This window comes from Acinonyx jubatus, chromosome A2, assembly GCF_027475565.1.
Source record: "Acinonyx jubatus isolate Ajub_Pintada_27869175 chromosome A2, VMU_Ajub_asm_v1.0, whole genome shotgun sequence".
NCBI classification, from domain to species: domain Eukaryota; kingdom Metazoa; phylum Chordata; class Mammalia; order Carnivora; family Felidae; genus Acinonyx; species Acinonyx jubatus.
In genome coordinates this window covers 59,525,410-59,542,210 of record NC_069383.1, presented here as the reverse complement: position 1 = coordinate 59,542,210, position 16,801 = coordinate 59,525,410, and the positions used below count along the sequence as shown (strand labels likewise).

The 16,801-nt window shown below is 36.8% G+C and overlaps 1 protein-coding gene across 17 annotated transcripts in view; it reads right to left on the bottom strand.

The window, feature by feature from the left end:
- Nucleotides 1-3,012: 3,012 nt before the first annotated feature.
- CRPPA (CDP-L-ribitol pyrophosphorylase A) overlaps nucleotides 3,013-16,801 on the bottom strand; it is a 481,097-nt gene continuing 467,308 nt past the window's right edge. For 16 of the 17 annotated variants that reach the window (XM_053218382.1, XM_053218386.1, XM_053218374.1 and 13 more), the window contains 2 exons: nucleotides 10,642-10,818; nucleotides 3,013-3,524 (listed from right to left, as the gene is read on the bottom strand). The gene's annotated coding sequence lies outside the window, so the exon portion shown is untranslated. The remainder of the gene's footprint in view (nucleotides 3,525-10,641; nucleotides 10,819-16,801) is intronic. The other variant, XM_053218377.1, reaches the window with a different exon arrangement.

Below are 16,801 nucleotides of genomic sequence, written 5' to 3'. Positions count from 1 at the left end.
TTAGCTTTTATGTTCCCACTTTACACCGCATTCATATTTAAGCTCATTCTTTTCCTTGGGTTTAAGTATAGTCTATAGCTCCTAAATTTATTTTCCTGGCCTAGTATTCTCACTGGTGTTTCATACATATATCCAACTGCCTTGATGTCACCATCAACCATCTTATAAGTGCTGACTCAACTGAGGTCCATTCAGATTTTCAGTTTCAACCTCCAGTGTCTCTAGATCACAATGCTATTTACCTATACATCTGGTGTTCAAGGCAGAATGCTGTTTTTGTTTCTGTTTCTCAACACTTCGCTGTCCTTCAATATTCACATCTAATCCACTGGATTAGTCCTATGGATATTGATTCTCTTGAAATTTTTGTATATTTTCCCATTGTTCTTCATGTCCACAATCACTATGTGGGTTTTCTGGTTGGATTCTGATGACTTTCCAAACAATTCTCCATACTGCCATCCAAAGAGATCTTTTTTTCAGTCAGAGCTGATAATGTTACTTCGATTTCTTAAACTTTCTGACTTTTGATTCTTCAATGGCTCCCATCATATTAAAATTCAAAATCTTTAATATGCTCTAAAGGATCCTACATGATCTGTTGTTTATCTCTCTATACATGTCTTGAGCCAATCTCTCTTGCTTACTCCTCTTCACAATTGATGTCTTCAAGACCTTTGGAAGGACAGCTTCTTTCCTAACTCTGGAATTTTCACACATGGTCTTCCTTTTGTCTGCAATGTTCTTCTCCCACCATTTGCCTTTACATTGCCTGTTAATGATCTTAATCTATATATTTCTTCACAAAGCACAAAGCCTACCTTGAATCCTCCCATAGTAAATACTGCATGCTTTATCCAGATCTGTTTTTCAGCAGTGAGATAAACTGCTATTGACTATCAATTGATATCAGCTATCAACTGCTCACCATTGCAGATTACACTGGAAATGACCATCCAATGAAGGCTATACCATGTCTAAATGTCTGTCCCTTTGCTTCAACTGAATTACAAATGTTCACCAGTTATTGATTACAGTTGATTACAGTTGATTACCAGTTATTGATTACAGTTATTGATTACCAGTTATGATGGATGAACATCTCTTTCTTTCCATTCCTGTCTTCCCTACTTATTTACAGGAATATCTCCTTAACATCTTTCCAATGAACTTTTAGAATACATTTTTTTCTCAGAGTCTACTTCCAGGGAATCCAGCCTATGATAGTATCAAGGATGGTACTAGGAAGCAAGTGTAAAGTGAAACATTAGAGCTGGATTTCCCAGTGTCTGAGTGACAATAATGACACCATCACTGAGGTTAGGAGGGGTGTGGAGAGCCTCTGGCATGCTCTAATTTAAACATTCACTGTTGATGCACTAAAATGGGATACCAGTAGGAGGGAACAATATTGACAACAATATTTCCAGCACATGGGCAGAATGAGCAAATTGGTAGCTATAATGCCTATGGAAATAGGTGGCTCTTGATTAGTTCCATTGATTCACTGAAGAAAGACAATGTCAGGCTCAGTCACTGATTCCCAATTTAATGCAAAACACAAAACTACAGGTCTTCATTGGCTGCATTTAAAGAAATCCTAATCTCATGCAGTAGGGGGAAGTCAGAACAGAGGATCAGATACATGATTTTATCTTAAGAATAACAGAGCTTCTGACAAGGCTGCATTGGTAGTTGAGGTCTTCTGTGCCAAGGTCACAGCCCAAAGTGGAAAAGAGAAAGACCCTAAGATATGGAACAAGGATTTCTAGGTTGAGAACTTTGAATTCTCAAACTCCCTGAACCTGTTGGGCCTGTAAAATTGACCCTATACCCTCTTTATTAGAACTTAATAGCTCTCCTTGCAAGAAGTTTATGCAGAGGCCTCAAGTAAGGCAGGTGCCTTACAAGACAATGCTTACCTCTTCAACGATCTACTCCCTTCTACCATCCTGGCAACCATTTTAAAACCCTACCACTAAAAATATGTCAAATCCTATCATAGCCTGAAGGGGAATGAGAGTAGTCTGCCAAGGAAAAAGAGGGACTCTTGACTGAAGAAGTTCCTGCTGGCTGATATATACCAGCAGGAGCAAGGAAAAAATGCATGGAACTATATTCTCAGATGCACTGAGGGAAGCAGACATAAATCTGATAAAGAAAAGTTTACTTATATGAAATACTTATCTGTACTATATTTCAAATTCTGGCAAGGACCCCAGGAGGCATTACTAATACATGGCTAAGATGACTCTTGGAAACTTATGAAAATTGATAGTCTGCCTTAATGAAGTACAAATGCCAGAATTGCTGCAACAGGTAAGGGAGGAAGGGTTCCAAAGACTCAGAGATGTAAACATTCTAGAATGTATGTACTAGCTAAGGCTGGAAAACCTACCAGTTTAATATGTTCCATGGGATGGCCTGGGGAAAATTTCATTTACTAAATGAATAAGGAATGCCTAGTGGGAGGAGCACCGTCATCATTAAGTTCAGTACAACATGTCCTCTGTAGACGGTGGCTGATGGAGGTGGGGGGAAAGCTAGGACTCATGAAAGTGATGGGGATGATGGGATGATAGAATAGGAATCCAGGTAGCAACTCTTAACTGTTAGAAACAAAACAGGTGCAGTTTTCACAATGAGCAACACAATGACGTTGTAGAAGAGGACAACTCCACGAACGAAGTTGTGGAGAGGATTAATAAAACACATTATTATTGTAGATAAAAGAGATAGGCAGTCAAGAGGTATATTTCTTAACAATACAATGAAAACTGAGGGAAGAAACATGTGGATGGACTTCTGGGAGAGGGCATAGAGCGTGAAGATTTTGTATTGCATGCTAATGCCACTAGTGAGCATAAACCCCAGAGAGAAACTTAAGTAACAAAGTAGAGAGAATGACTAAGATATAAAGTCAGTCAGTCACTGTCACTGGTCAACCAGTGCTGGGTCAAAGGGATAATAACTGTAGCTTCCATGATGGCAGGGATGGAGGTTATTACCAAGACTGTTCTGGACACTATTCCTGCTGAATGTCTAACTAGCCAACAACAGATACAAATGATGAGCTTCTGATGTGATTCCAGCCTCCTGAAGACCACTCAACCACTTGGTAGAAAGCTGATTATGCATTGGACTCCTCCCACATGGAAAGATCAGCATGTAAGATCCATATACTGATTATAAATGTCTTTCCTACGCTTGGCTTTCCTGTATATCTAAAAACATATAGTAAAATGTATTATCTATTGACACAGAATTCCACATGACTATGACTCAAAAGGCCCAACTTTATAGCGAATGAACCGTGGCAATGGGCTCATGACCATAGGACATGTATAAAACCACCCAGAAATTACTTACCTGCTGAATGGCAGAATGGGTCTCTTCAATATACACCTAATTATATTCATCAGTTGGTTTTCAAAGTTGTTCCGTGTGCCAAGAAAACATCAGGAAAAATAAGTAATCACCATTTCAGCAGGCATCTTTCCAAGAGACCCACCCTGACCTTAAAGCTGCAAAATGAGGATGAATACATTTTGTGCTCAGAATCTGCAATGGGGTATTCCCTTGCTTCCATAACTGGTTTTTAAAATAATGAACAAGTACAGCAGCCAATGTCTGAGAATAGCATGGTAACCAGGGATCCTCCGGGGATAACAATCTCAGTCACTCCACCAGGAAATCTACCTAGCAAGCAAAACAGTTAAAAATAAGAAAACAAAATCTGGGAGATGTCATGCAGGAGGGTGATGAATATCAGCTACTGCTAAGAGATCACATGCAGCAACAGGGATTACAACTGATCCGATAACCCTTTCCTTAGAAGTTTCCCAGGAAACTAAGTCAACAGGGATCCTGGAGGAGCTGTTCCCAGATACAGAACACTTCCTAGAAGATGCTACTGGATCTGTATCACTTAGCAGTAGACTATAAAGAATTAAATGGCACTCCACTTCAATACCATATTTAGGGCTAACACAACACCCTCAACTGTTGGAAATATGGGCTGCTAAGAAGCTCTCTGCTATGACCCTCACTATGAATTTCCCTCAGCTGTAGCAGCGAGTGATTTGTTCATGATTACAAACTTTTTCGGTGGGACAACCTTCAGCCAATGAGTGTGTAATGTGAAGATGCAAATCGTTGTCCCCTGGCCTCAATTTGGGACAGATTTGAGTGGCAATGACAGCAGCGAGACTTCCCACAGGATCAGCGAAGACGTCAGGTGCAACCACATGGCAGCCCACCTTCTCAGTATTACTGAGAAGGATCCTCGCTTCCCATGCTATTCTCAGAACCCCTTACTGCTTCCCTAGGTCTTCTCAAATCTCCTGAGAACATTCAGCAGTAAGACTTCTTTGTGATGCTCCCATTCTCAGATGTTGTTTCCAGTATATCTGATCTAAAATATTTGACCATGTGTCCTTCAGCCTCTCACCACATATTTTAATTTTCTTTCAGAGCAATTAATATCACTAGTAATTATACATTTGTATGACTACTAACATGACGGAGAACAGGACCCATAGCTGTTTTGCTGATTGCTTTATCCCTTTACATGTGGCACATAACTCATGCTTATTAAATAGTTCTTGCTTTTTATTGCTACTCAAACCAGATAACAAGATCTGTTTTTTCAACTCCTTTCTTAGTAATACACTCTCCACTCATATGAGTTCTGCAGTCAGCCATATAGAAAAACCTCAAGCATGAAGAAATGCAGTTATTTGCCTTCTCCAGGATGCGAAATTCTTCTGAAGAAAACGGCAGCAACTTGTAGATCCCTGCCACGATCTGTAGCCCCAACTTGTTCCTCAACATAGCTTACCTTTCACATCACCCTAATCCACTGCTTTCCTTTTTCCCCAAACAGCTAATTGAGAATTCTCTAAACTCCTTAAGCACCTCCCCCCTCTCTAATCTGCTGTATGATTACAGAGGACTTAAGCTTCTTTGCACTACATGCATTTGCATGCCTCTTTCTATGCCTTCTCTCTTGGTGCCAAATCAACTATGAGTACTTGTTGTCTAAGTTTATTGGGACTGTTTTTACATGTCTCTTTAGGCCAGCACGTATCCTTGCTCCTGCGCTTCACAGACAACCTTCTTAAAGACTTGTTACATTACTATTTCTGCTTCTTCACCCCCCAGTTGTTTCCCCAGTCAAACTCAGCTTGCTTTGTGGAATCCATCATTCCACTGAAGTTACTCATGCCAACACTGCCAACAATCTCATTGGTAATAAAACCAACAGAATCTTTTCAATCATCAGATTACAAAGCTTTTTTCAAAAATGTACGACAGTCGTCCTATCTCCTGAAATGCCTTTCTTGGCTTTCACAACACCTGCTTGTTTTGGTATTCCTCCCATCACTGTTCAAAATGGTTGTCAGGCAACTCTATCAACTCCCTGTCTTCTGGGATGCCTGTGTTGGAATTCTCCTGAGTCCCTGCCTCTCTCATTTCAGTGCTTTATAATGCTCAAAGGAGAACCCCATTCAGTTCTACTCCATCCAGAACTAGCACAAATCTCTATCTGAGGGTCAAACTCTACTCTATCCCCTATTCCCCTCAGTGCCACTCCACGTTTTCAAACCTGAGTACATTATCTTCCTCACTCCTCCTGCACTGTCATATAAATATCCCATTCACTCAAGCAACACAAGTCAGAAACTTGGGAATGAGGTTTAACTATTTCTCACCTTTCCTGCCTCCAGTTCACCAATTACCAGATAGAGCTTTCTCAAACTGCAGCCAATTATGTCACCCCTTACTTAACTGCCCTTCCTGATCTACATTACCCTAAGATAAAGTCCCGTTTTATTTGACAGACTCACTAGGCCTTTCATGAGCTAAACTCTATTCTCATCAAAAATATTTATTTTATTCTTTTTTTTAAAGATTTTGTTTTTAAGTAATCTCTAAACCCAACATGAGGCTTGAACTTACAACCCCAAGATCAAGAGTCACATGCTGTACCAATTGAGCCAGCCAAGTATCCCAGAAATATTTTATTTTAATCATCTTTCTCTATCTTGTCCAGAAAGTCAGGGTAATTTCAAGAAATCAAGCTGCCTAACTTTGAATTTGTTGTGTATTGTCCACATGACATTTATTATTGCCCCGTGTGAAGAGAACAAATTTTCCCACATCTCATTTTTCTATAATCCATTCATATATGCATGAGAATTAATTGATATCTGACATGTAAAATTCTTCCATGGTGCCTTGCAAGTAGGACCCACTCAACAAATTTTACCTTTTTTAAATATATTTAATATTATTATTACTAACAGTAGTGTTTCATTCTACACATTAAATTTCTTCATACTATATGCTATGTTAATCATACAGTAAATATTAATTAAAGTGATTATTACATGGATAAAAAAGAGTTTTACTTTAGAAAAGAAACTGATGACACTACCTAATATTTTACTGTTTTAAACTCTGAAATAATTGCAAGAGTAAGCAAGAAGTGATGGGGGCATGAGGAAGAGAGGAAAGTGGGTGATGGACATTGAGGAGGCACATGCCCGGATGAACACTGGGTGTTGTAGGTAAGCCAATTTGACAATAAATTATGTTAAAAATAAAGAAAAAAAGGAAAAAAGTGCATTTCAATGAGGTTCAATAAGTATAAACCGAGATCATGGTAGAAAATATTCTAATACATACAAGTAAGAAGGACAGTAATACTATCTTAGGCACTTCTCATGAAAGGGCTTGAGAAATAAGTATTTTCTAAAATATTCAAAAAGAAAATGACAAGGCATGCCTTAGATTTATTATGCCTATGGCAAAGGAGAGAGCAAACTGTGCAAAAATAAAGCTCAACCCAAGGATGACTTTCAAACTCTCTTATTTAAACCTTCTGGAAGAGAATGATAACTCAACAACTTGACTTATCAAAGACTGCAATCCATACAGCAAGGCTTAAGAAAGATCAGAATGAACAAGCTGCTGCACAGATTCTGAAGGTCATTAGAGTTGGACAGAGTCAGAGCCAGCCACACCATATGGTTGCTGAAAAATTCACTCATCGGAAAGAGCCATAAAATTGTAGTATATTTCTAGAGGCACAAAACTCTGACTATTAAGGATAAAAAAATAACCACTCACAGAGAATTGGCCAGAGAGGAAAGTGAATCAAGATCAGAAATCTAAAATGCCCGTGCAGCATTTGTGCTCTGTATAACTACACAGCAGACAGGGCCATGCATCCTAGCAGCCATGGAGATAGAGCAATGCACAGCCTGGGCTTGTTTATGACTTGTCTTTAGACATCACCGACAGAACTTCCCCACAGCTGACACATGCCCATCCAAAGACCTTTTGACCCAGTGTGTCCTGACTCAACTACTGCCATGCATTTCCTTCTATTCCACAAGTTTTTTTTTTAGAGTTTATTTATTTGGAGAGAGAGAGAGAGAGAGACAGAGAGAGAGAGAGAGAGAGAGAACGCACATAAGTGGGGGAGGAACAGAGCCAGAGGTACAGAGGAGGCTCTGCACGGCTCTACATGGTCAGCACAGAACCTGATGCAGGGCTCGAACTCACGAACTGTGAGATCATGACCTGGGCTGAAATCAAGAGTTGGAGATTTAACAGACTGAGACACCCCGGAATCCCTCCACAAACCTTTTAGAATGAAGCAAGTATAATTTCTTTTTAATAAAATCATAAACTTTAGGTATCAAAACATATTTCTAAATCAAAATACATCTGACTTGGAGCCTCTGGTGAGTAATTTGATCTCTCATATTATAGCTCCCCAAGTCCCAAGGACTGTTTATAATCAAGAACATTTGAAGAGGGCCTCCTGAGTTTTTGGATTTTGTTTTCCATTGGTCAATACACATTGATCATGTGGGAACGGTCTCCTGAGGGTAAGACCTCACCAGGCTTGCTAGAGGGCATTTTGCCCAAATTTGCCCACAATCTAGTCTTCTTAGGAGTGCCTTAAAACTATTACCTTTTGAGGTCTTGCCAACCCTCCAAAGTAGCAAGAATCATGAATTAGTAACTCAGCAAAATGCAACTTTACTTTTGTTTCCTACAGCCCCTTCAAATGTTATTCAATAGAACACCTCTTCCCCATTTTTGGACAAAACTTCAACAGGCCCCTTGATTTTCTGCTCATCTGTATGTAATTGATCATTTTATCACAAACACTGTCTTATTTCAGTTATTAACACGTCCAGAACAAGATTTTAATTAGAACTCTTCACTTGCTTAAACATGAATCTCTAGCCTAGATCAGCTGTAGTCTGGAGCCTACAAAAGGAGCCAGGAGACTGAGAGTTTAAAAACATCCTTATCCTAATATTTAACGTATCTGAAAGCTCTGACAGCATCTTCAAAGAATGGTAAATCTTTGGCACTACAGTGACATTCCTTGGACATACTGTGTTCATTCAAAAGGAAATTTAAAAACTTATTGAGGATGAATATAACAAAACCAATAATCACAATTACCAATCTGTGGCTATTCCCAGAGATACTCTGACATCATCATCCTTAAGGTTTTGGGGTTTTTTCGCCTTTCTTTTCCTCTTCTTTCTCTAATATCTGATATCAAGTGATTATATCTGAGCCTTATTTATGCGCCAAAGTATAAATAATGCAATGAAGAATCACAAAAGAAGAACTTCTTTACCACTGGTGAGCCATTTATTTCTCAATTCACAAAAGAGGAAGGTAAGGACAATTCTGAAACACTTGCCTGGGGGCTCAGAACTGAAGCGTGATACCTGCCTCTTAACAGAAGTGTGGAATTGAAACAAGTATTGGCATGGAAAAGCATATAAAAAATGACTATGCTGTCAGTTACTTGAGACTTCAGATAAAATGTAAAGTTGAAAGCTGGCAAGCAGAAAAGCTCATGTGGAGAAAGAACTCTATCATAGATGACAGTATTATTTTTGCTATCTTATACATAAATCATGGCAAGGAAAAGGAAAGAAATATTTCAACTGCCAAATGGATAACTAATCATGGCACTAACCTCCCTCAAACATGAGGAACATTCATCTAGTCCAATTCAAAATTATTTTTCTCATGTTTTATTGGTTTAGGTTGTCATAGAATTTGCCCCTATATATATATACAGAGAGAGTTCATTAATGGCAAGAAGGTAATTCTGTTGATGAGACTGGCAATATGGGAGGAAAGTGTTTCACTGTAAATTTGGAGGACAAATGTTAGTTTCCAATAACAGCTAATATAAGTGAGATAGTGATAGTGTTCTGATCCTCTATAGAAATTGGAGTGCATTTGGAGTATCTTGATTGACACATTTTAAAATGTATTGGTGCGGACAACTTATGAACTCATTTAAAGATGTGGAATAAGATGGGGAACAAACATGACAAGAATTCACATTTAAAAAATGAAGTCAAGAGCTGAGAATGTTTTCTCTGGAGAATACAGGGTTCCATTGGACTCATAGGCTGAGGAACTTGACTATCTTCACCTATTTGAAACTACCATATGAAACAGGAGACATGAGACAAATAGGAGATAAATGCTTCTCTATGATCAGAGAAAAATGAGCAAAACATAAAGGAAGATCATGTTTGGATAAAAGATAAAATGGGTATTTCAGGAGGAAGAGCATTCTCTGCCAGTAGAGTTGTTTTGATATGACATGTTAGTCACCTCTAGGTTAGAATTTCCCTCAGCTCATTGTTTTGGGGACTCATGAATTCTGGTCCATCACCTACTACCATATTGGACTCATGGAACATACTTCATGGGTTAAAGAGGCAACTGTTTCAATATACCTGTTAGCTCTCTACCCCAAGTATTGGTTCTATAGTGCCTCCTATGATTGAGCCTTGGGCCGAAAAGAGAAAGTATTCCAGAATGACAAAATACTTTTGTATCTTAGACCTTCCAAAATGGATAGTTTCCTCTAATGAGCTCTAAATTCTGCAGAATCCTTTATTTTTTTTGTCCAATTAATCCATATTCTCCTTTTTTTGTTTTCAATTATGAAGCTATTCTTTATATGTTTCATAACTTAAAAATTTATGTGATAAACTGACAGGCCAAAAACAAAAAACACCCACTTTTCCTTTTCAACATCTATACTGTTGTGATTTATGAACCTCTTTTTATTTGGTTTTCTGTCTTACATTTTTTTAAGTCATAGGTGAAAGAATAGGAATCACTTCTTTGAGCTATATTGTATATGACTATCTGAACTACAGTACAAGTCTGTACGAGTCTGTTGTGCATCACACAGTAGAACCAGTAAGATAAATAATGTAGCCGCATAAAAATACCTTATTATTCATGTTATAAACACTTCCGATTTTACCTAAACACAGCCAAGTACAGAGTAGCCATATTAGCTTGGTGTTTTGCATAGCAATCATGAAGCATATAAACTGTATGGGTATTTATTTTCAACATTTTTCTGATCATTAAATGGAGGTTAGAGCTAGTTCATCTTTAAATTCAGAATATTATTCTATACATATGGAGCTATAACATTTTTTCCCATATGGTGTCATATTTATTTCCACAAAGGAAATGTGATGACAGAAATTTAAAAAAAAAAAGGTTTCCAAAAAAATGTATTAAAACAACAGTAGATTTCCTATTAAGCAAAGAATTCAGTACCTCATTTTTCAGCCAGTTGAAGGAGCGCCGAGAATGTACTGGCGTTGGAAAAGATACTTCTTTCCAGCCAAACTCTTCAGAGAAGTTCAATAAGAATAATTTCCATTCAGGAATTCCATCTTTCATATGCCAGGTGTCAGGACTGTCAAATCTTTGGACTGTTTAGTCTTATCAAACCTAATAAAACAATCGTACATAACCGCTAGGAAACATTTTGTTGCTCTTTTCCACACAGCATCACTTTTAAGTTAAACTTGGTTTACTAAAAACCAGTTTTGCATTTTTGAACATCTTGTTCAGATTTCTAAAGAAGATTTTTCTTGAAAGTATGTCAATATAAAGAGTTATTCAAATATACACATAAAACAAGAATGATATTCAAATGCTTATATACTGAATGTAAACCAGGAGTCATGAAATTAGAATGGTACTCTTTCTGGGGGAGAAATCAGAGGTAGAAACCTTTTAGCCTTATCTTACTGACAGTTAACAGGGAGTTATATGGTGCTGGCTGGGCGTTGTTTTCTGACAAACATTTGAAATTAAGTAGAGAAAAGCGATGTGCAGATTGTCTCCTTGCGCCATGATTCAGTTTCATGATATGCTGGCTTCCCTGTAGGCGTCAAGTTGAAAATATCCTTCCTTTCCTTATTCCTCATAGCTTATAGTTCTTTTTGTGAAGTTTATTTATTTATTTGAGAGAGAGAGGGGCAGGGGAGGGGTAGAGGGAGAGAGGGAGAGAGGGAGAGAGGGAGAGGGAGAGAGGGAGAGAGAGAGAGAGATTGAATTACAAGCAGGCTCCCCACTCCCAGCTTGGAGTCCAATGTGGGGCTTGAACTCATGAACTGTAACATCATAACTTGAGCTGAAATCAACAGTAGGATGTTTAACTCACTAAACCACCAGGTGCCCCTATAGCTTATATTTCTATAGCAGGAATGGGATGGAGAGAATTTCTCAAGTGTTACCCACAATTAATTTGGCCATATTTGTTAGCTTAATAACATGTAAATAATACTTCTTTTAATTTCTCCATCAATATGTCAGTAAACAAGAAATCAATTAATTTGAGAGGGGGTTGATGTAGTTGCTCAGTGTTGCTCAAACACAGGATAAAGCATGACAAATAATGCATTTTTTCTTCTCTACGTTAAATTACCCATGATTTAGGACAGAATAATATTAATCACTCCTTTACAGGGCTATCCTGGAATTTTTTTTGGATGATCTGAGCATTTCCTGGATGGCATTTAAGAATACAGTGTGTGTGTGTATACACACACACACACACACACACACACACACATACACAGTGTCGATTGTCCCTGAAGTCCTCAGCAAGTCCAGCCTTTAGTTAAGAGGAAGTCTAAACCATGACTTGTTTTCATATCACTGGGGTTTACTAGATCCTTTCTGACCATAAATTATAGTTCTAAATTCAAAATTCCTGTCTTAGGTTTAAGACCAAGTCCTTGACCTCTATAGCACTTTTTGGTAGGTGGGTGCATGGTTTATTTGGCTGTGTTTCAGTCCTCCTCCTTTCTCAATACTGGCCTGATACTTCAGTTCCGCCAAGAATGTTTGGTCCTATCTACATTAACCGTGTTTCTTCACAGACCAGAGTCTAGTCCTAATACTTGAAATGTATCAGCAAGAATTGTTGACTTCCACAGTATCTAGTCACCAATCTGTTAGAGCCTCTTTGGTAACAACCAACGCCTTGGAATTACAACTAGTAACTAGTGGAATAGAAATACTTGTGACTCTGTATATTCCCATAGCAGTGTGATGCATTTTAACATCATCTATTCTACATCCCACTTCCAAAAAAGTTGAAAATTACTAATTTTTGGAATTATTAAGGTAATATGGAAATATAATTTATTATTTTTTTCTGAGTGTGTGTAAAATTCTCAAAGCCAGAGAGCCCTTTTCATTTTGTATCCCCTGCAATCAAACTGGGACTTGGCCTAGATGTCTTTGGCCTACCTTGAACAGGCAAATCTAGTTGCTGAATTCTAGTCCTTTCCTGAACTTCATTCTAGCATCTGAGAGCTTCTTTTTAGAGCCTTAGAAGCACTTAAAGAAGAAAAGTTTAAATGAGATTAGCAGTTGCAAAAATTGGTGCCAGAAAAGAGAAAACAATTAATAAGGAGATTGATGGAAAGGGAGAAGAAACAAGGCATGACTCTTACTACCTTCAAAGGTATTATGTACAGGAAATAAATCAAGGTGACTTAGTGATAGCTCAAAGAATCACAGCTGATAAAGAATAGTTTAAAAAACTGATATTTTAGGGAAAACATGTATGACTTGAATTATCCTCTCCAAGTTTACTTAATATCTTAAATTACAGATTTTCTCCACATCTGTTCCCATGGCAGTTGATGTTTCCATGGCTGATGTTGCCTGGTCATACCCATGTCCATCGAATGGAGAATTTTTCTCCCCCATAGTCAAGGAAGCAGAGAAGTGAGGACAACATAATTCAGATTACCTTGATCTTTCTGTAATTTCTGCTTAAAGTAAAATTTAAACATTTATAAGCTTACAAAAATTGACAAATGTGGCACATCCACTCTTCTCTGTAGCAAATGTCTAAGCAAAAATTAAGCATTATTAATAAACATTATGAAATAAAATATGGAATGAATATTAACCAAATATAAAGGTTAATCTCTATCCTGCTAAACAAGTAAAATTTGAACAAAAAATGTGAATTATCCATGAGAACAAGTCACTGAAGTAATACAGAAGAAAATAATTAGGCAAGAGAAAGCTTTCTGTACTTTTTTAGAGACTGCATTTAGTCCACTTTGATAATGGAAAGTATGTCCTCCCAGCAACCAAATACAATGATCCTGTAGCAGATGCAACATGAATTATTTGGGGGATATACCAAAATCTGATAAATTAATACATAGAAGATCCATAAAATCATTTCTAAGTGATAATTTTTATGATGATGTAAAAAAAATTCTTATACCTTAGAGAGCTCAGCATTATATTTACTTTTCTTGAAGAAATATTCTTGGAACTCAATGATTACTTATTGGATTTTTGTAAGACTATTAAAAGTACAAGCCAGTAATTAGAGCGATTATAAAACTAGAAAAAAAGAATATTTTAGAAAAGGTATGTAAATAACTAATATAGAATGGAAAGCATTCCTCCAGAATACAGCAGAAAGTGGTTAATAGCAGTAAATTTCTTAGCAACATGTTTTCATGGAATCTCAGTTGTACCTATACTTTTAACTTCGCCTAAAATCTCCAACTTTTCACTGAATCATTTTATTTGAAGTTTCCATAGAGATTAAAAAGTGGCTACATCAGAGTGTATGTGTGAAGCAACTTCTAAAATGGGTGTTATTCACATGATTTCTTTTTTCATATTTATTTTACCCATACTTCTACTCTTCTTATTTTTTAGACATTTTTTCCCTCAAACTTTGACCTGCATGTCCTGAGGTAGTTCTCCCTATTTCCTGACACTACCAAACACAAAACTCTCTCACTCATTACATCTCAGGGGGGGTCATGGTTTCTTGTCACAAGAAGGTGTGCTATGAAATTCAATCTATTGCCACTCAACATAACATCCTTCTAATCTCTGGTGATGGTCAGAGGTCAAGGTGGCATATAATACTGTCACACACATCACAGTGAAACACAAAGGATGAATATTCATATTTCAGTGCATACAAAGATGACTGCCAGAGTTTGAATACACATGGCCACACAGTTGTTTGTAGTGTATGTGAGATTCATCCAGACTTCCATGTCTTTCAGCTAACATATTTCCAGTAAATTATTTTCCATGAGTAATTTAAAAATATTTTTATGATTTAAGCATAGAACTTTGAAGGAAATACAAAAAAATGTAAGTCATAAGCATTCACAATAGTGACCAGAAATTTCAGCAAGTTGAAAACTATATTTTATTAAAAGTTCACAAAAAGATAGCAGTTGAATAACCTTTTCAAAATTAATGTTGAATTATTTTAAAGTGTTTAAAATTATTTTCTTCTTTATTTGTAGATTTCTATGTCCCTTATACAAAATCATGTTTGAAGATTCAGAAACATTCCATAAATATATCCTGTTTATATATATGATATAAATATATATATGGTATGTATATATAAAAATACATATACTTCATTTATATGTTATATAATGATATGTGTGATAAATATGTATAATATACATATATACATGTATAGGTATATATGCATATATACTTTAGAGAATATTTATCTGTGTATTACTCTGTTCTGCTTGGATTTTCATTTCAAAAGTTTTGAATAAGATTTTATGTTTTGAATAAGATTATAAGTAGTTTGTTAAAATCTAATGAAATACTCTTCATTTTCTGTATGTTCAGTTTCCCTAATGATAATTTTCATTTTTAGCTTCTCTTCTATAAACGACCATCCCAGATGGCATTCCATTGTTTCAAAATTGATATCACTCACCTTCTTTTAGGAAAAGATTGTATTTAATAGGAAGTCTGGGCAGTGTTTTTCTGCAAGAAGGGAGAGAGGGTGTAGCTTGAGGAACAATATTAAGCCTTGTATTTGAATTGTTCTTCTATGAATTACTTCCTAAAATCTGATGTAAGCAAATAACTCTTCCAAGTCTTTAAGAACTGCTTTACAACAGGAAGTATCTCAACAATTTGCTGAAAATATGCGCATCTGTTCACTCAGGAAGTAAGCATCTAAAATGATTATTACCTCTTTTTCCTTAAAGAAACCTGTCATAGTTGTGTCATCCAACATGCACCTTTGCCACGGGTATGTACCGGGGCTGAGAAACACTAACACATTCTTAAAAAAAGAAATATCTTTTTCCCTCTCTCTCTCTCTGTATGTATGTATGTATATATATATATATATATATATATATATATACATATATATATACATATATATGTATACATATACATATACATATACATATACATATACATATATATATACACCTCCATACACACACACACACACACACACACACACACACACACATTAATAAATTAAATGTAAAGGTCACTAGGAGCAGGAAAAGACCTTTATTTTATTTACTATGGTCATCTGAGTGCCTAGTTTAGGGCCTGACACAGATGCTTGGTAGATATTTACTAGATGAATGAATGAAAGCTGTTTATGATCTCAGATGCTGACTGGCACTCTCTGAGTAAGTCAAAGGACCCTGTGCTCTCTCCTGGATTATTGCATCCTCCCCATAGTTAATAAAGGCCCCAAGGACATTTCAGGATCAGTTACTCTTCCAGGTGATAAGGCTTAAGAATTGCCTAGAAAGGGACAGCCAGTTGGCTTAGCATCTTAACTCTTGGTTTTGGCTCAGGTCATGATCTCACAGTTCTTTAGTTTGAACCTCACATCGGCTCAGAGCTGGTGGTGTGGAACCTGCTTGGGATTCTCTGTCTCCCATTCTTTCTGCCCCTCGCTCTCTGTCTCTGTCTCTCAAAACTAAATAAACACTAAAAAAAAAAAAAGAATTGCCTAGATAGGTATGGGGGAAACACCAAATATGGAGATAAAAGCTATGTAAAAATTAGGAGGGAAACAAAAAACACACAACACTAAGAACTAGGCAAGAGACGTTTTATTATGGTCCAGATTATCACTAGCATCTGGTTAAACAGAAAAAGATGGTCCAAGTATCTAGATCTCTTTCAGATTCCATATTCTATCATTATATGACCATTGTGTCCACAACACACACTAAGTTTACTTATATACTTATATTCATACATTGTTCTTGTACTAATAGTAAGCAAGCCTAGATGGGATTTGTTAGGAACTCTCTCAGGTCACTGAGGAATGTAAAAACTGAAGGGTCCTACCATCTTCCTTAGTTCTGATTTTGACATTTCTTTCTCTTGAGTAAGTAATACTTATTTCAAGTTTAGTTTAACAATGTCTTTGTGAATTCTCCATTAGTTCAGTTTCTGCAGGGTATGATTTTTTTTTAAGTCTCTAACTCATTTTTTTAAGTTTAATTTTTAAAATTTTATTTATTTATTTTAAGAGAGAGAGAAAGTGTGTGAGTGGGGGGAGAGACAGAAAAAGAGGAGAGAGAGAGAATTCCAAGCAGGCTCCACAATATCAGCTCAGAGCCCAAAGCAGGGCTCA